Consider the following 10,406-nt stretch of genomic DNA (forward strand, 5'->3'; position numbering starts at 1 on the left):
TGGAGAATGTTCCATGAGCACTTGAGAAGAAAGTGTATTCTGTTGTTTTTGGATGCAATGTCCTATAAATATCAATTAAGTCCATCTTGTTTAATGTATCATTTAAAGCTTGTGTTTCCTTATCTATTTTCATTTTGGATGATCTGTCCATTAGTGAAAGTGGGATGTTAAAGTCCCCTACTATGATTGTATTACTGTTGATTTCCCCCTTTATGGCTGTTAGCATTTGCCTTATGCATTGAGGTGCTCCTATGTTGGGTGCATAAATATATACAATTGTTATATCTTCTTGGATTCATCCCTTGATCATTATGTAGTGTCCTTCTTTGTCTCTTGTAATAGTCTTTATTTTAAAGTCTATTTTGTCTGATATGAGAATTGCTACTCCAGCTTTCTTTTTTACAGATTTGGTTTTATCTACCTGCAATCCTGTGAAGATGTCTGAGTTTAGATGTGGCTTCTTTTGCCACAGAAGCAGGGAACCCTGAGCACTCCTGCCATTTCTCATGTGACCATCAGAGGGCAGTGCGTGGCTATTTGTGATAATCACACAGTCCCTAGTTAATCTTCCTCAGAACATGTTTTATATCCTTAGAGGATTTCTTTAAGAATTATTTAATTTCCTTTTATTCTTCAATCCTTTGGAATCTAATGAAAACTCCTTACAAATAACAACTAAAGGTAACGCACTGAATGGGCGATGCCCCTTCTTACAGACACATAAAATTATGTGTCTGATTGACGGTGGAAACTTGCCTGACATAAAATTTTAAAACTCGTGGCTAAGACTCTGCGCTCTCATTGCAGGGGGACTGGGTTGGATCCCTGGTCAGGGAACTAGATCCCACATGCCGTGACTAAAAATCCCACACGCAGCAACAAAGATCCTGAGTGCCGCAACTAAGACCCAGCACGGCCAAATAAATAAACTCATCCAAAATGGATCAAAGACCTAAATTTAGGAGCTAAAACTATAAACTTATAGAAGACGACATAGGAGCAAATCTTCACGACTTTGGATTTGGCATCAGTGTCTTAAACATGACATCAAGTCAACGAAAATTAAAACAGATACATTGGATAAAGGGTCACCAACATGACTGCTTTGCATCTGGCTCTTAAGGTACCCCTGGCACCAGACGAGAATTACACAAGGCATTTCTCCAGTAATTCTCCCAAAACCCATTAAGCAGCTCCAGTTGTTTTCTCCATTTTAGAGATGGGGCCACTTAGGCTCACAGCCTTGCTGGGCTCACCCAGCTAAGAAGAGGCTGAGCAGGGACCAGACTGCAGTCTCTCTGCCTTTGGACCCTGTGCTCCTTCCACACTGCTCGCCCCTGGATTCTTCCAGAGATCGGATCCCCAGGCCTCGAGAACTCACTGAGCTCTGGGGCAGTGTCACCACCTACGCCTGGGGCTGGACTCCTTGGCCAGGAGTGGCCTTCCCTGGCCACTGGGGGCCCTCCCAGGCCCAGGATCACCCGATATCTGGGCAGAAGATGGTTTCTCTATGAGCTCCAGGAATAAAGGTTCCTGTATCCTCAGAGCTGAGAGGTCCCTCTGCGGCATCTGGTCCTAGCCTGCTTGTCAGGTGGGCCCTGCAGGCGTCTACTGAACACTGGGTTCATATCCTGCCTTGGCCAGTCTGTGGGGCAGAAAAGGGGGCAGTTTCTTTCAGCTCCATTTCCTCGTCCGTCAACAGGGACAGTGTTTCTACCTTCTTCCTGGAGTTGTTAAGAGATTCAGTGAGACGATTCATGTCTGGAAAAGAGACCTAGGTAAGGACTGGATCATCCTTAGCTGTACCCGCTGATATGACCTCCCTGCAAGCCCTCTGCTGCCCTGGGCTCCCTGCCTCTGCCCACTCTGTTCCCTCTGCTGAGGGCCCAGCTCCCTCAGACTCAGATGATTCTCCAGGAAGGCTTTTTCACACTCCCACTGGCCGGGGTGTCCCTTGGCCGGCGGTGGGGAACAGCACTGGGGCTCACGCCATCAGACCCGAGCATCCCTGGAGCTGGACATGAACCTGTGCCTGAGGACGATAAGGTTCCGAGTGTGCAGGGCTGACCCTGGAGCTCCGTGCACAGTGCCGTCTCCTCCTCGGACCACAGGCCGGGGCGCCCGGGAAAGGGGCTCCCTCCTTCCAAGCAGCCACAGTGAGCTGCGCTGAGCTCCCTGGGGCACCTCCCAGCTCCCCTGTGCACTTGCCCCGAGACTGCATCTCAGGGTCTCGCAGCCACCGGGGGCGGGGGGCAGTGTCTTCTCGCGGGTCGATATTGAAAGTCAGTTTCTGGAGAAGATGTTAAGTCTTTAATGGAAACGACACTGGGAAGAATCAGGGCCCCTTCGTACAAAGCAACACCGAGCCTGAGCCCGTAACCGTGACGGCACTGCCCGCGCCGTGCGGACCCTGCCCCGTGGTCCTCACTGCTCTCCACCCCGGTTCCACCAGGCGCGTCCCCCTCTTACCCTCAGGGGAGCCCTGAGTGTCCTCCCCGTGAAGGTCTGTGTTCTGTGCGTGCGGACCCGTCTCTTGGCCGAGGAGAGAGAGGTCGCTGACCCGCAGCCACAGATAGAGCGCCCTCTGCCCTTACCTTGAGCGAGGTGAGGGCGCCCCCCTTCTCCTCCTCACCTGGCGTCTTGGGCGGGAAGCCGAACCCCACCCCACGCAGAAGCTGGATGTGAGGGGTGCCAGGGCGGGGGGCTGGCGCAGGGCCGAGCCAGGGGTCACCAGCCCGCGGGGTGCTCAGGGGCGGTGCCGCCCCCAGGGCTGGGCGTGTCACCGGACGGGCCGGGCTGAGATGAGCTCCGGGGAACGGGGCGGGGGGTGGGGCGGGAAACCTGGGCCAGGGGACTGGGGTGGCCCTCCCTGCTCCGCGGGTCACTCTTAGGCACCCTGACGGCCTCCACTGCCCACTCGGCCATCTCCCTGCCTCAGGTGGAGCTCCGGGCTCTCGGGGAGCCCCTGCTTTCCCAAACAAGGCGCAAACTTGATGAAGAGACACAGATAGTGGGAACTGCAGCCAACACCTAAAAATGCGCACGGATTGTGTTCCCCAAATTCCACTTTATAGGAACCAGTCCTAAAAAATACAGATTGATGGATGCAGATGTACAGTACAATTAGGAGAGTGAAAAACTGGGAATGGCAAGTTTGATGATTATAGTACAATATTGTTGTCTATATTCACCATACTATGCATTAGATCAGATCTTTAAAATTTAAAAAAGAAACCAGAAAGCCAGCTACACGAAACTTCTAATTTTTCAATGTTGATAAAATTAGAAAACCAAAAGTTGAAAACCAAAGTTTTCAACAGATTGTTGGCCAAAACAAAGCATTTCTAAAGCTGGATTTGTCTGGATACGAGGGCGTCTAGATTTTTACTTAGCACTAAACAATGTTGCAAAGTGTGTAAAGTGCACATGCGTTATCTTTTCTTGTGGTTTAATCACATGGAATTTTTAAACCACATTTGAAAACCCAAAGTATCTAACGAGTCTATTAATGGCAACTCAGCTCAGGAGACAGGCTATATATAAGGACTCTGAGGTTAGAAGTCCAGCCCCAGGGCTGAAACTGATTTATTCGGTGACCTTGAAGAAGGTCATTAACCAGGAGTTCACCTCAGCATCTGGGTCTGCTGTGAGAAGAGCTAACAGAAGGGATTTAAAACATTTAACTCCCTCCCAACAAGTGCTTCAAGAATTCATGATGCTCTCAGTAAAGCCTGTCTCATTTGGACAGTTCCCACGAATTTTGCCAAAATTATCAGCATGCTATGAAGCCCCAAAATGACAGCTAAGCACTACCAGCTGAATGCAAGCTTTTGCAACATTGTAAAAAAAAAAAAAACAACAACAAATATTCCTTTTGTAAATTACAACATATGTTTCCCAGGAAAAAATAGTTCTAAGTCAATTTTTTTTTTTCAATCCCTTAGGCTCTGAAACTAACTTCCTTATAAAGCATAGTAGAAAAATGAAAACGTATTCAATATTTTAAGCCTCAGAAACAAATAAATTGGTGGGAGAAGCTAATATTTACTTCTCTGCTTATTCACTCATATCTGTATATGATCCTTGAGTCGAGGCTGTGAAGAGTGCTAATTTACATTATTCGTTATTAGTAGAATGCACTCAGCAAATTTAATACTCTTATGCTGTATTTTATAAACCTAGATGTGTGCTGCACAGATATGCACAATAATTATCATTTTAACAGGGTCAGTCCAATTAATAAATTTTACATACTCCAAAATTATTGTGTGGTATATGGAACCATACTTTCCCTATTCATCGGTATGAAATCCTCTTTCCCTTTGATATGGTTTGGTGTGGGTGTTTAATAACGCCCCCAATCTCATCCAACCTATCAGTGGCATTAAAAACTAATGCTCATGTTTCTCATTTGTGAACTTTGTGGGTTTTCTTCAGCATGAAAAATGAGTTGATCAGCCTTCTGGAACCCCTATAGCTACTTTCTCTAAAGAACATACAGCATCGATCTTACGAAATCACTGTGCACGCTTCACTTTCATGCATGGTCAGTATCGTGACGTGTTCCCTCCCTCATCCTCACCGTTCGCCTCTGCCCCTTCCTCTCCAGCCACACATCACCCGCTCCGACAGTTCTGCCCTTGTTTGCTGCATGCCTATCTGCTGCCTTTTCTCGGCCTTCCCAGCTTCACACAGACCTGACTCGTGTGGCATGTGTGTGCGTTTCTGGCCCTCCAGCCTCCTACACGAGGCTCATGCACTGCTCTGCCCAAGCCCATCCTCTTGACTGCAGGCTTTGCCTCCCTCGCCCACTCCACAAAACCCACCCCTGTGTTCTGTTGCCCTTTATGTTCAGAACAGCCTTCCACGAACATTCATACATACACCTCCTTACTATGCTGCCTCAGATCATTTCTCCAGAAGAGCTTCTTAGTCTGCAAGCGTCCCTGCTCCTGTGTCTCCAAGTCACACTCTCAGCTGTTCCTGCCCTGTTCTTAGCAATTCACTTTTCTCCCTGAAAGATTTTATTTGGAGCCTTAATTTTTTCCTGGATACTTTCTTTACAGAAATAATCAGGGCAACTGCAGCAGTATATGTTAAACGTGCATAATACTTATTTTTAAGTAAGTTATGCAAATGTTACTGAGTCCAAGCTCGCTCTGCTCCCCACAAGACTGCCCAATAAATCGGGAGACGAGGTGTTGACGCAAGGAATAGCGACTTTATTCCGAAAGCCGGCAGACCGAGAAGATGGTGGACTAGGGTCCCCAAGAAACCATCTTACCGGGGTCTGGATGCCAGTTTCTTTTATAGAACAGAGAGGGGGAGGAGGCGAGGAAGTAAAGTAAAAAGGCCATTAGTTTTGCCGGGCTTGGCCAGCGTCGGGGAGGGGATGTGTTAATTTCTTCTTTTCTGCAGCCATTCACAGGTGGGCAGGGTCAGATTGTCTCCGTGTGAAGTGAACAAAGGCGCTTTAGTTTAACATTCACGCAGAGGGGCAGGGTTCCCTGAGGCAGGCCATTATGTACGACTATAATAACAAAAGCAATGAAAAGCAAAGGTGAAAGTCAAAGAAACAGATCTGATGTGGAGTCAAAATTGGCTCTTCCCTGTTACACAAACACATGGGCAGGAGCAATTCTATTGCCTGACAGTCATACGGACCAGTGAGAGCAGAACCAAAATTGCTTCTCACACATGAGACACTTATCTTTGCTATATAGTATTTTAATAACCACTACTTTCAGGAATTTTGAACTTTCAAATAAAAATGCCAGGTCAACATTTAGAATGTTTGTTAAAATGTTTAATGTTTGTTAAAATTTAATGTTTGTTAAAAAGGCTTTTTTAAAAAAAATTATTTATTTATTAATTTTTGGCTGAGTTGGATCTTCGTTGCTGCATGTGGGCTTTCTCTAGTTGCAGTGAGCAGGGGCTACTCTCCGTTGCAGTGCACGGGCTTCTCACTGCAGTGGCTTCTCTTGTTGCGGAGCACGGGCTCTCGGCGTGCGGGCTTCAGTAGTTGTGGCGCGTGGGCTCTAGAGCGCAGGCTCAGTAGTTGTGGACGGGCTTAGTTGCTCTGCAGCATGTGGGATCTTCCCGGACCAGGGCTCGAACCCGTGTCCCCTCCATTGGCAGGCGGATTCTTCACCACGGCGCCACCAGGGAAGCCCTAAAAAGGCTGTTTAAAACTGCCTTTATCGTAGATGTAAGAATGCATGATTCTCAGAATCTTTGAGTAGTTTCGCTCTGTATAGTATAGAAGGCTTGAATTGAATGAAAATGTGTGCCTTTAAATATCTTTGAAAGAAAACACTAATATTATGTCTTTTTCAACTAGAGTGATTTACTAAACTAGCTTTTGGAGGAACCATTTGTCACCTCCTTGCTGCAATGAAACTTCATGCAGTTTCCAAAAACTGAAATTCTGTATCTGTCTACATTCCCTGCGACCAGATATGAACTGATACAAAAATAATAATAATCAATAGCGATTACAAGCTTTGAAGTCACTGCACTAAGTTCGTAGGGCAGGCTGCTCAGCCTCTCTTCATGTGCTAGCTCCCAGTCTTGGAAAAGATCGATGCTAAATAAATAGTTCACTGCTTTGCCCAAAGGCTCACAAAACGCCCTTTGTCCTCAACTATAAAAGTCATGAAAAGAAAATGTGAAGACTCAAGGTCTTCATCTAGTTTCCTCCAAACAATCCATCAAGCACAATCTCCCGCCTCTCGAAACTTCTGTTGCACTTACACTGTGTGTCACTCACTCTCACAGCAAACCATACCGTCTTTTCTTTCTCTGTGTTTGTCTCCCTGCCCCAGTCTCCTGTGTTATTGCTAGCCGCTGGGACCATAGACTACACTCTCTTTGCTTTCCATTTCAGCTCTTGGTGTGATGTGAACGAACGGGAGGAACATGAATTCATTCAACAAACATCTGCTACATATCTACTGTGCTCCAGGCACGGTAACTAGAGATACAATGGTAAAGAAGAGAAGAGATTCCAGAGAACTGAAATCTAGAGGGAGAGAGACAGGCAAGCAAACAGGCAAGTACCATCAAATGTGATGCGTGATACTTGAAGCCAGCAGTGGGGTCATGAGAGCACATTTGGCGGGATTCGAGCTGGTTGTAAAGAATCCAGGATGAGCTCTGGATGAAGTGACTTGAACAACCAATCTGGAGGTGATTAGGACTCAGCACAGTGAACAAAGGTTGGGGGAGCGGAGGAGTTTTCCAGAGAGTTTAAATTGCATCCCAGAGGTGAGAAAGAGCAGAGCACATTAAAGGAACAAGAAATACTCCAGTAGACTCGAAGTTTACAGTTGTGGTGAGGATTGGAGATGTAAGATGAAGCTCTAAAAATGAGCCGAGACCAAGAGACAGGAGGATATTTGATCTTGCATCTCAGGGTAACGGAGGGTTAGGGAAGGTGCTGAGCGAGCGTGTGACTGATTGTGGCTGGGCTTCGGAAAGGTCTTTCTGGCTGCGCTGCGGAGAGATGGCGGGAGGGGGCTGCGGGGGAGATCCAGGTGAGGGCGGGGCTGTGGCGGATCCGGTGAGGGCGGGGCTGCGGCGGATCCGGTGAGGGCGGGGCTGCGGCGGATCCGGGTGAGGGCGGGGCTGCGACGGATCCAGGTGAGAGCGGGGCTGCGGCGGATCCGGTGAGGGCGGGGCTGCGGCGGGGATCCAGGTGAGGGCGGGGCTGCGGAGGATCCGGGTGAGGGCGGGGCTGTGGCGGATCCAGGTGAGGGCGGGGCTGGGGCGGGGATCCGGGTGAGGGCGGGGCTGCGGAGGATCCGGGTGAGGGCGGGGCTGCGGCGGATCCAGGTGGGGGCGGGGCTGCGGAGGATCCGGGTGAGGGCGGGGCTGTGGCGGATCCAGGTGAGGGCGGGGCTGCGGAGGATCCAGGTGAGGGCGGGGCTGTGGCGGATCCGGGTGAGAGCGGGGCTGCGGCGGGGATCCAGGTGAGGGCGGGGCTGTGGCGGGGATCCGGTGAGGGCGGGGCTGCGGCGGATCCAGGTGAGGGCGGGGCTGCGGAGGATCCGGGTGAGGGCGGGGCTGTGGCGGATCCGGGTGAGGGCGGGGCTGCGGAGGATCCGGGTGAGGGCGGGGCTGCGGCGGGGTTCCGGGTGAGGGCGGGGCTGCGGCGGATCCAGGTGAGGGCGGGGCTGTGGCGGATCCGGTGAGGGCGGGGCTGCGGCGGGGTTCCGGGTGAGGGCGGGGCTGCGTTGGGGTTCCGGGTGGGGGCGGGGCTGCGGCGGGGATCCGGGTGGGGGCGGGGCTGCGGCGGGGATCCGGGTGGGGGCGGGGCTGCGGCGGGGATGCAGGTGAAGGCGGGGCTGCGGCGGGGATCCGGTGAGGGCGGGGCTGCGGCGGGGATCCGGGTGAGGGCGGGGCTGCGCTGGACCAGGGCCGGGAATGCGGAGGGGTTGCACTGGCTTCCGATCTGCAGGTGGAGTAAATGGGAAAGACTAGGCGGTGATTGTTTTGGAGGCTGTGGGAGAAGGAGGAGGAGCAGGGGGATACCCGTGTTTCCAGGTTAGTCAACTGCAGGTAGGCTAGTAATTCTAGAGCAGGACTGCGGTCCTCAGGGTGTGGGCCAGCAGCGTTCGCACCACCTGGGAACTGATGAAAAATGCAAATTCCCCAGCTCCACTCCGGACCCAGTGAGTGAGAAATGTCCGCGGAGGAGACAGGCGACCTGCGTTTTAACCACCTTCCAGGGATTCTGGTGCGTGCTTAAGCTTGTAAACCAATGTTTTAGCTCATCGGTAGTCATGTTTGAAAAAATATGTACAATTCACACGTTTTAAATTTGACATCCAAACATTTTCTTTTTACATATAAACAGTTGCAAAGGATGTAAGTTATAGCATATTAAAAAATACTGTGCCTTTTAAATAGTCCATGGAATCAAAATACTCTAGCAATTTGGTATCCACCATTGCACGTTGAGAAGATAAACAAGCTCTCTCTCTTCTTTTTTTTTTTTCGTCTCAAAATATATAATTTCGTTTGAAAAGGATACATTCCCCGCTTCCCTCCCGCCACATCACTCCGGCCCACCGGCAGCGGCACACTCGCACGCACACACGCACATAAGGCCAGTGGGCTACACTCTGCCTCTGCCCTCACCGGCTGGGAAGAAGGGTTTGCACCTTGCCTCCTTCCCCAGCAAAGGTAAAGGAGAGAGAGGCCTGCTGGAATGCCAGCTCCCAGGGGAGGACGCAGAGCCCCACACATTCTGTCGCGTCACATGCACTTAGAAAAATAAAACCAAGTGGTGTTCTGGCATCCCCAACAGTGTAAAACAGCTATATCCACCTGGAAGTCATCTTTGCCATTTTCTAGAAAAATTTATTGCACTTAATTAACAGATGTTAAAGGAGCTCTGGGCGGGGGGACTTTGCCATGAAAACCAGGGGCTTTCAGCCCTTTGCTCCCAGGGCCCTGGATGGAGAGCTGCACAGCATGAAGGGGCCCTTTTCTGCCGGCCCCCATGCCTGCCACCCCACCTCAAGCAGGAGCTGCCTGCCAGGGCCACAGCAGGTCCCCTCACCAGAGTGATGCTTACTGAGTCAAGGTTCACGACTACGTGCCTTCCGCAACCTCAGGACCCAGACAGGCAAACCCTTGCCTTTGGCCAAGGGTAAGAGTGACCCAGGTCCTCCACAAGGCTGCTGGCCATTGTGAAAGCTCTCTCTCTCTCTCTCTGAATATATATATTTCTCTAGATATACATTTATTATATGCATATTCTTGCAACATTCTAGCTCATTCATTCATGATTTGTCTGTTCTGAGGTTGCAATGAGGCTGAAGACAGGGTGTTTAGGTAGGGATGGCGCTTCCCAGCCCACTGCAAGCCCACAGAAAGCCATTTACATTGGCGTCTCTAGTCTCCAGTGCTTTTTAGAGGATGTCAAAGATCTGAGCATAGGCGCCTCAGTCTTTGGCTGTCAGCCCCAAGACAGAGAGGGTCCAGCGGGGAGTCAAGGGGACTCCCAACTCCACAATGGAAACTGAGTAGGCACCACCCTCTCCTCCTGCAAGGACTTGATCCTTAAGCCCGGGAAGAAGACATGCTTACCTGAGCACCCTTTTCCCCAAAATGTCAACCTCCACGGACATCATCTCCTCCCTGTCCCTGCCAGGCTCCTGGCTCAAAGGGGCCCTTCTAAAAGAAGCCAACACCACACTCTTCCCAAGTAAGGAGAGAACCAGACACCCACTGGCTGGCGGGGGGGGGGGGAGGGGTAGAAGGAGAGGGCACTACACAGGCGGAAGGCGGGACAAAGAGAAGAGACATCAGGCCGTCATCTCACCCGCTGGGGTCGGAAAGTGGACGCCACCCGGAGACTAAATGTCCATCCCTTAGGGGAAAAAACTGAAAGAAACACA

At 50.5% G+C, this 10,406-nt stretch overlaps 1 protein-coding gene across 3 annotated transcripts in view; it reads left to right on the plus strand.

The window, feature by feature from the left end:
• CGAS (cyclic GMP-AMP synthase) overlaps nucleotides 1-10,406 on the plus strand; it is a 65,311-nt gene that overhangs the window by 30,108 nt on the left and 24,797 nt on the right. Inside the window, exon 6 of one of the 3 annotated variants that reach the window (XR_014267179.1) lies at nucleotides 6,887-7,055. The gene's annotated coding sequence lies outside the window, so the exon portion shown is untranslated. Of the gene's footprint in view, nucleotides 1-3,944; nucleotides 4,412-6,886; nucleotides 7,490-10,406 lie in introns of those variants that run through there. The other 2 variants (XR_014267180.1, XR_014267181.1) reach the window with 2 other exon arrangements.

Source organism: Balaenoptera physalus (assembly GCF_965194825.1).
Source record: "Balaenoptera physalus genome assembly, chromosome: 9".
Taxonomy (NCBI): domain Eukaryota; kingdom Metazoa; phylum Chordata; class Mammalia; order Artiodactyla; family Balaenopteridae; genus Balaenoptera; species Balaenoptera physalus.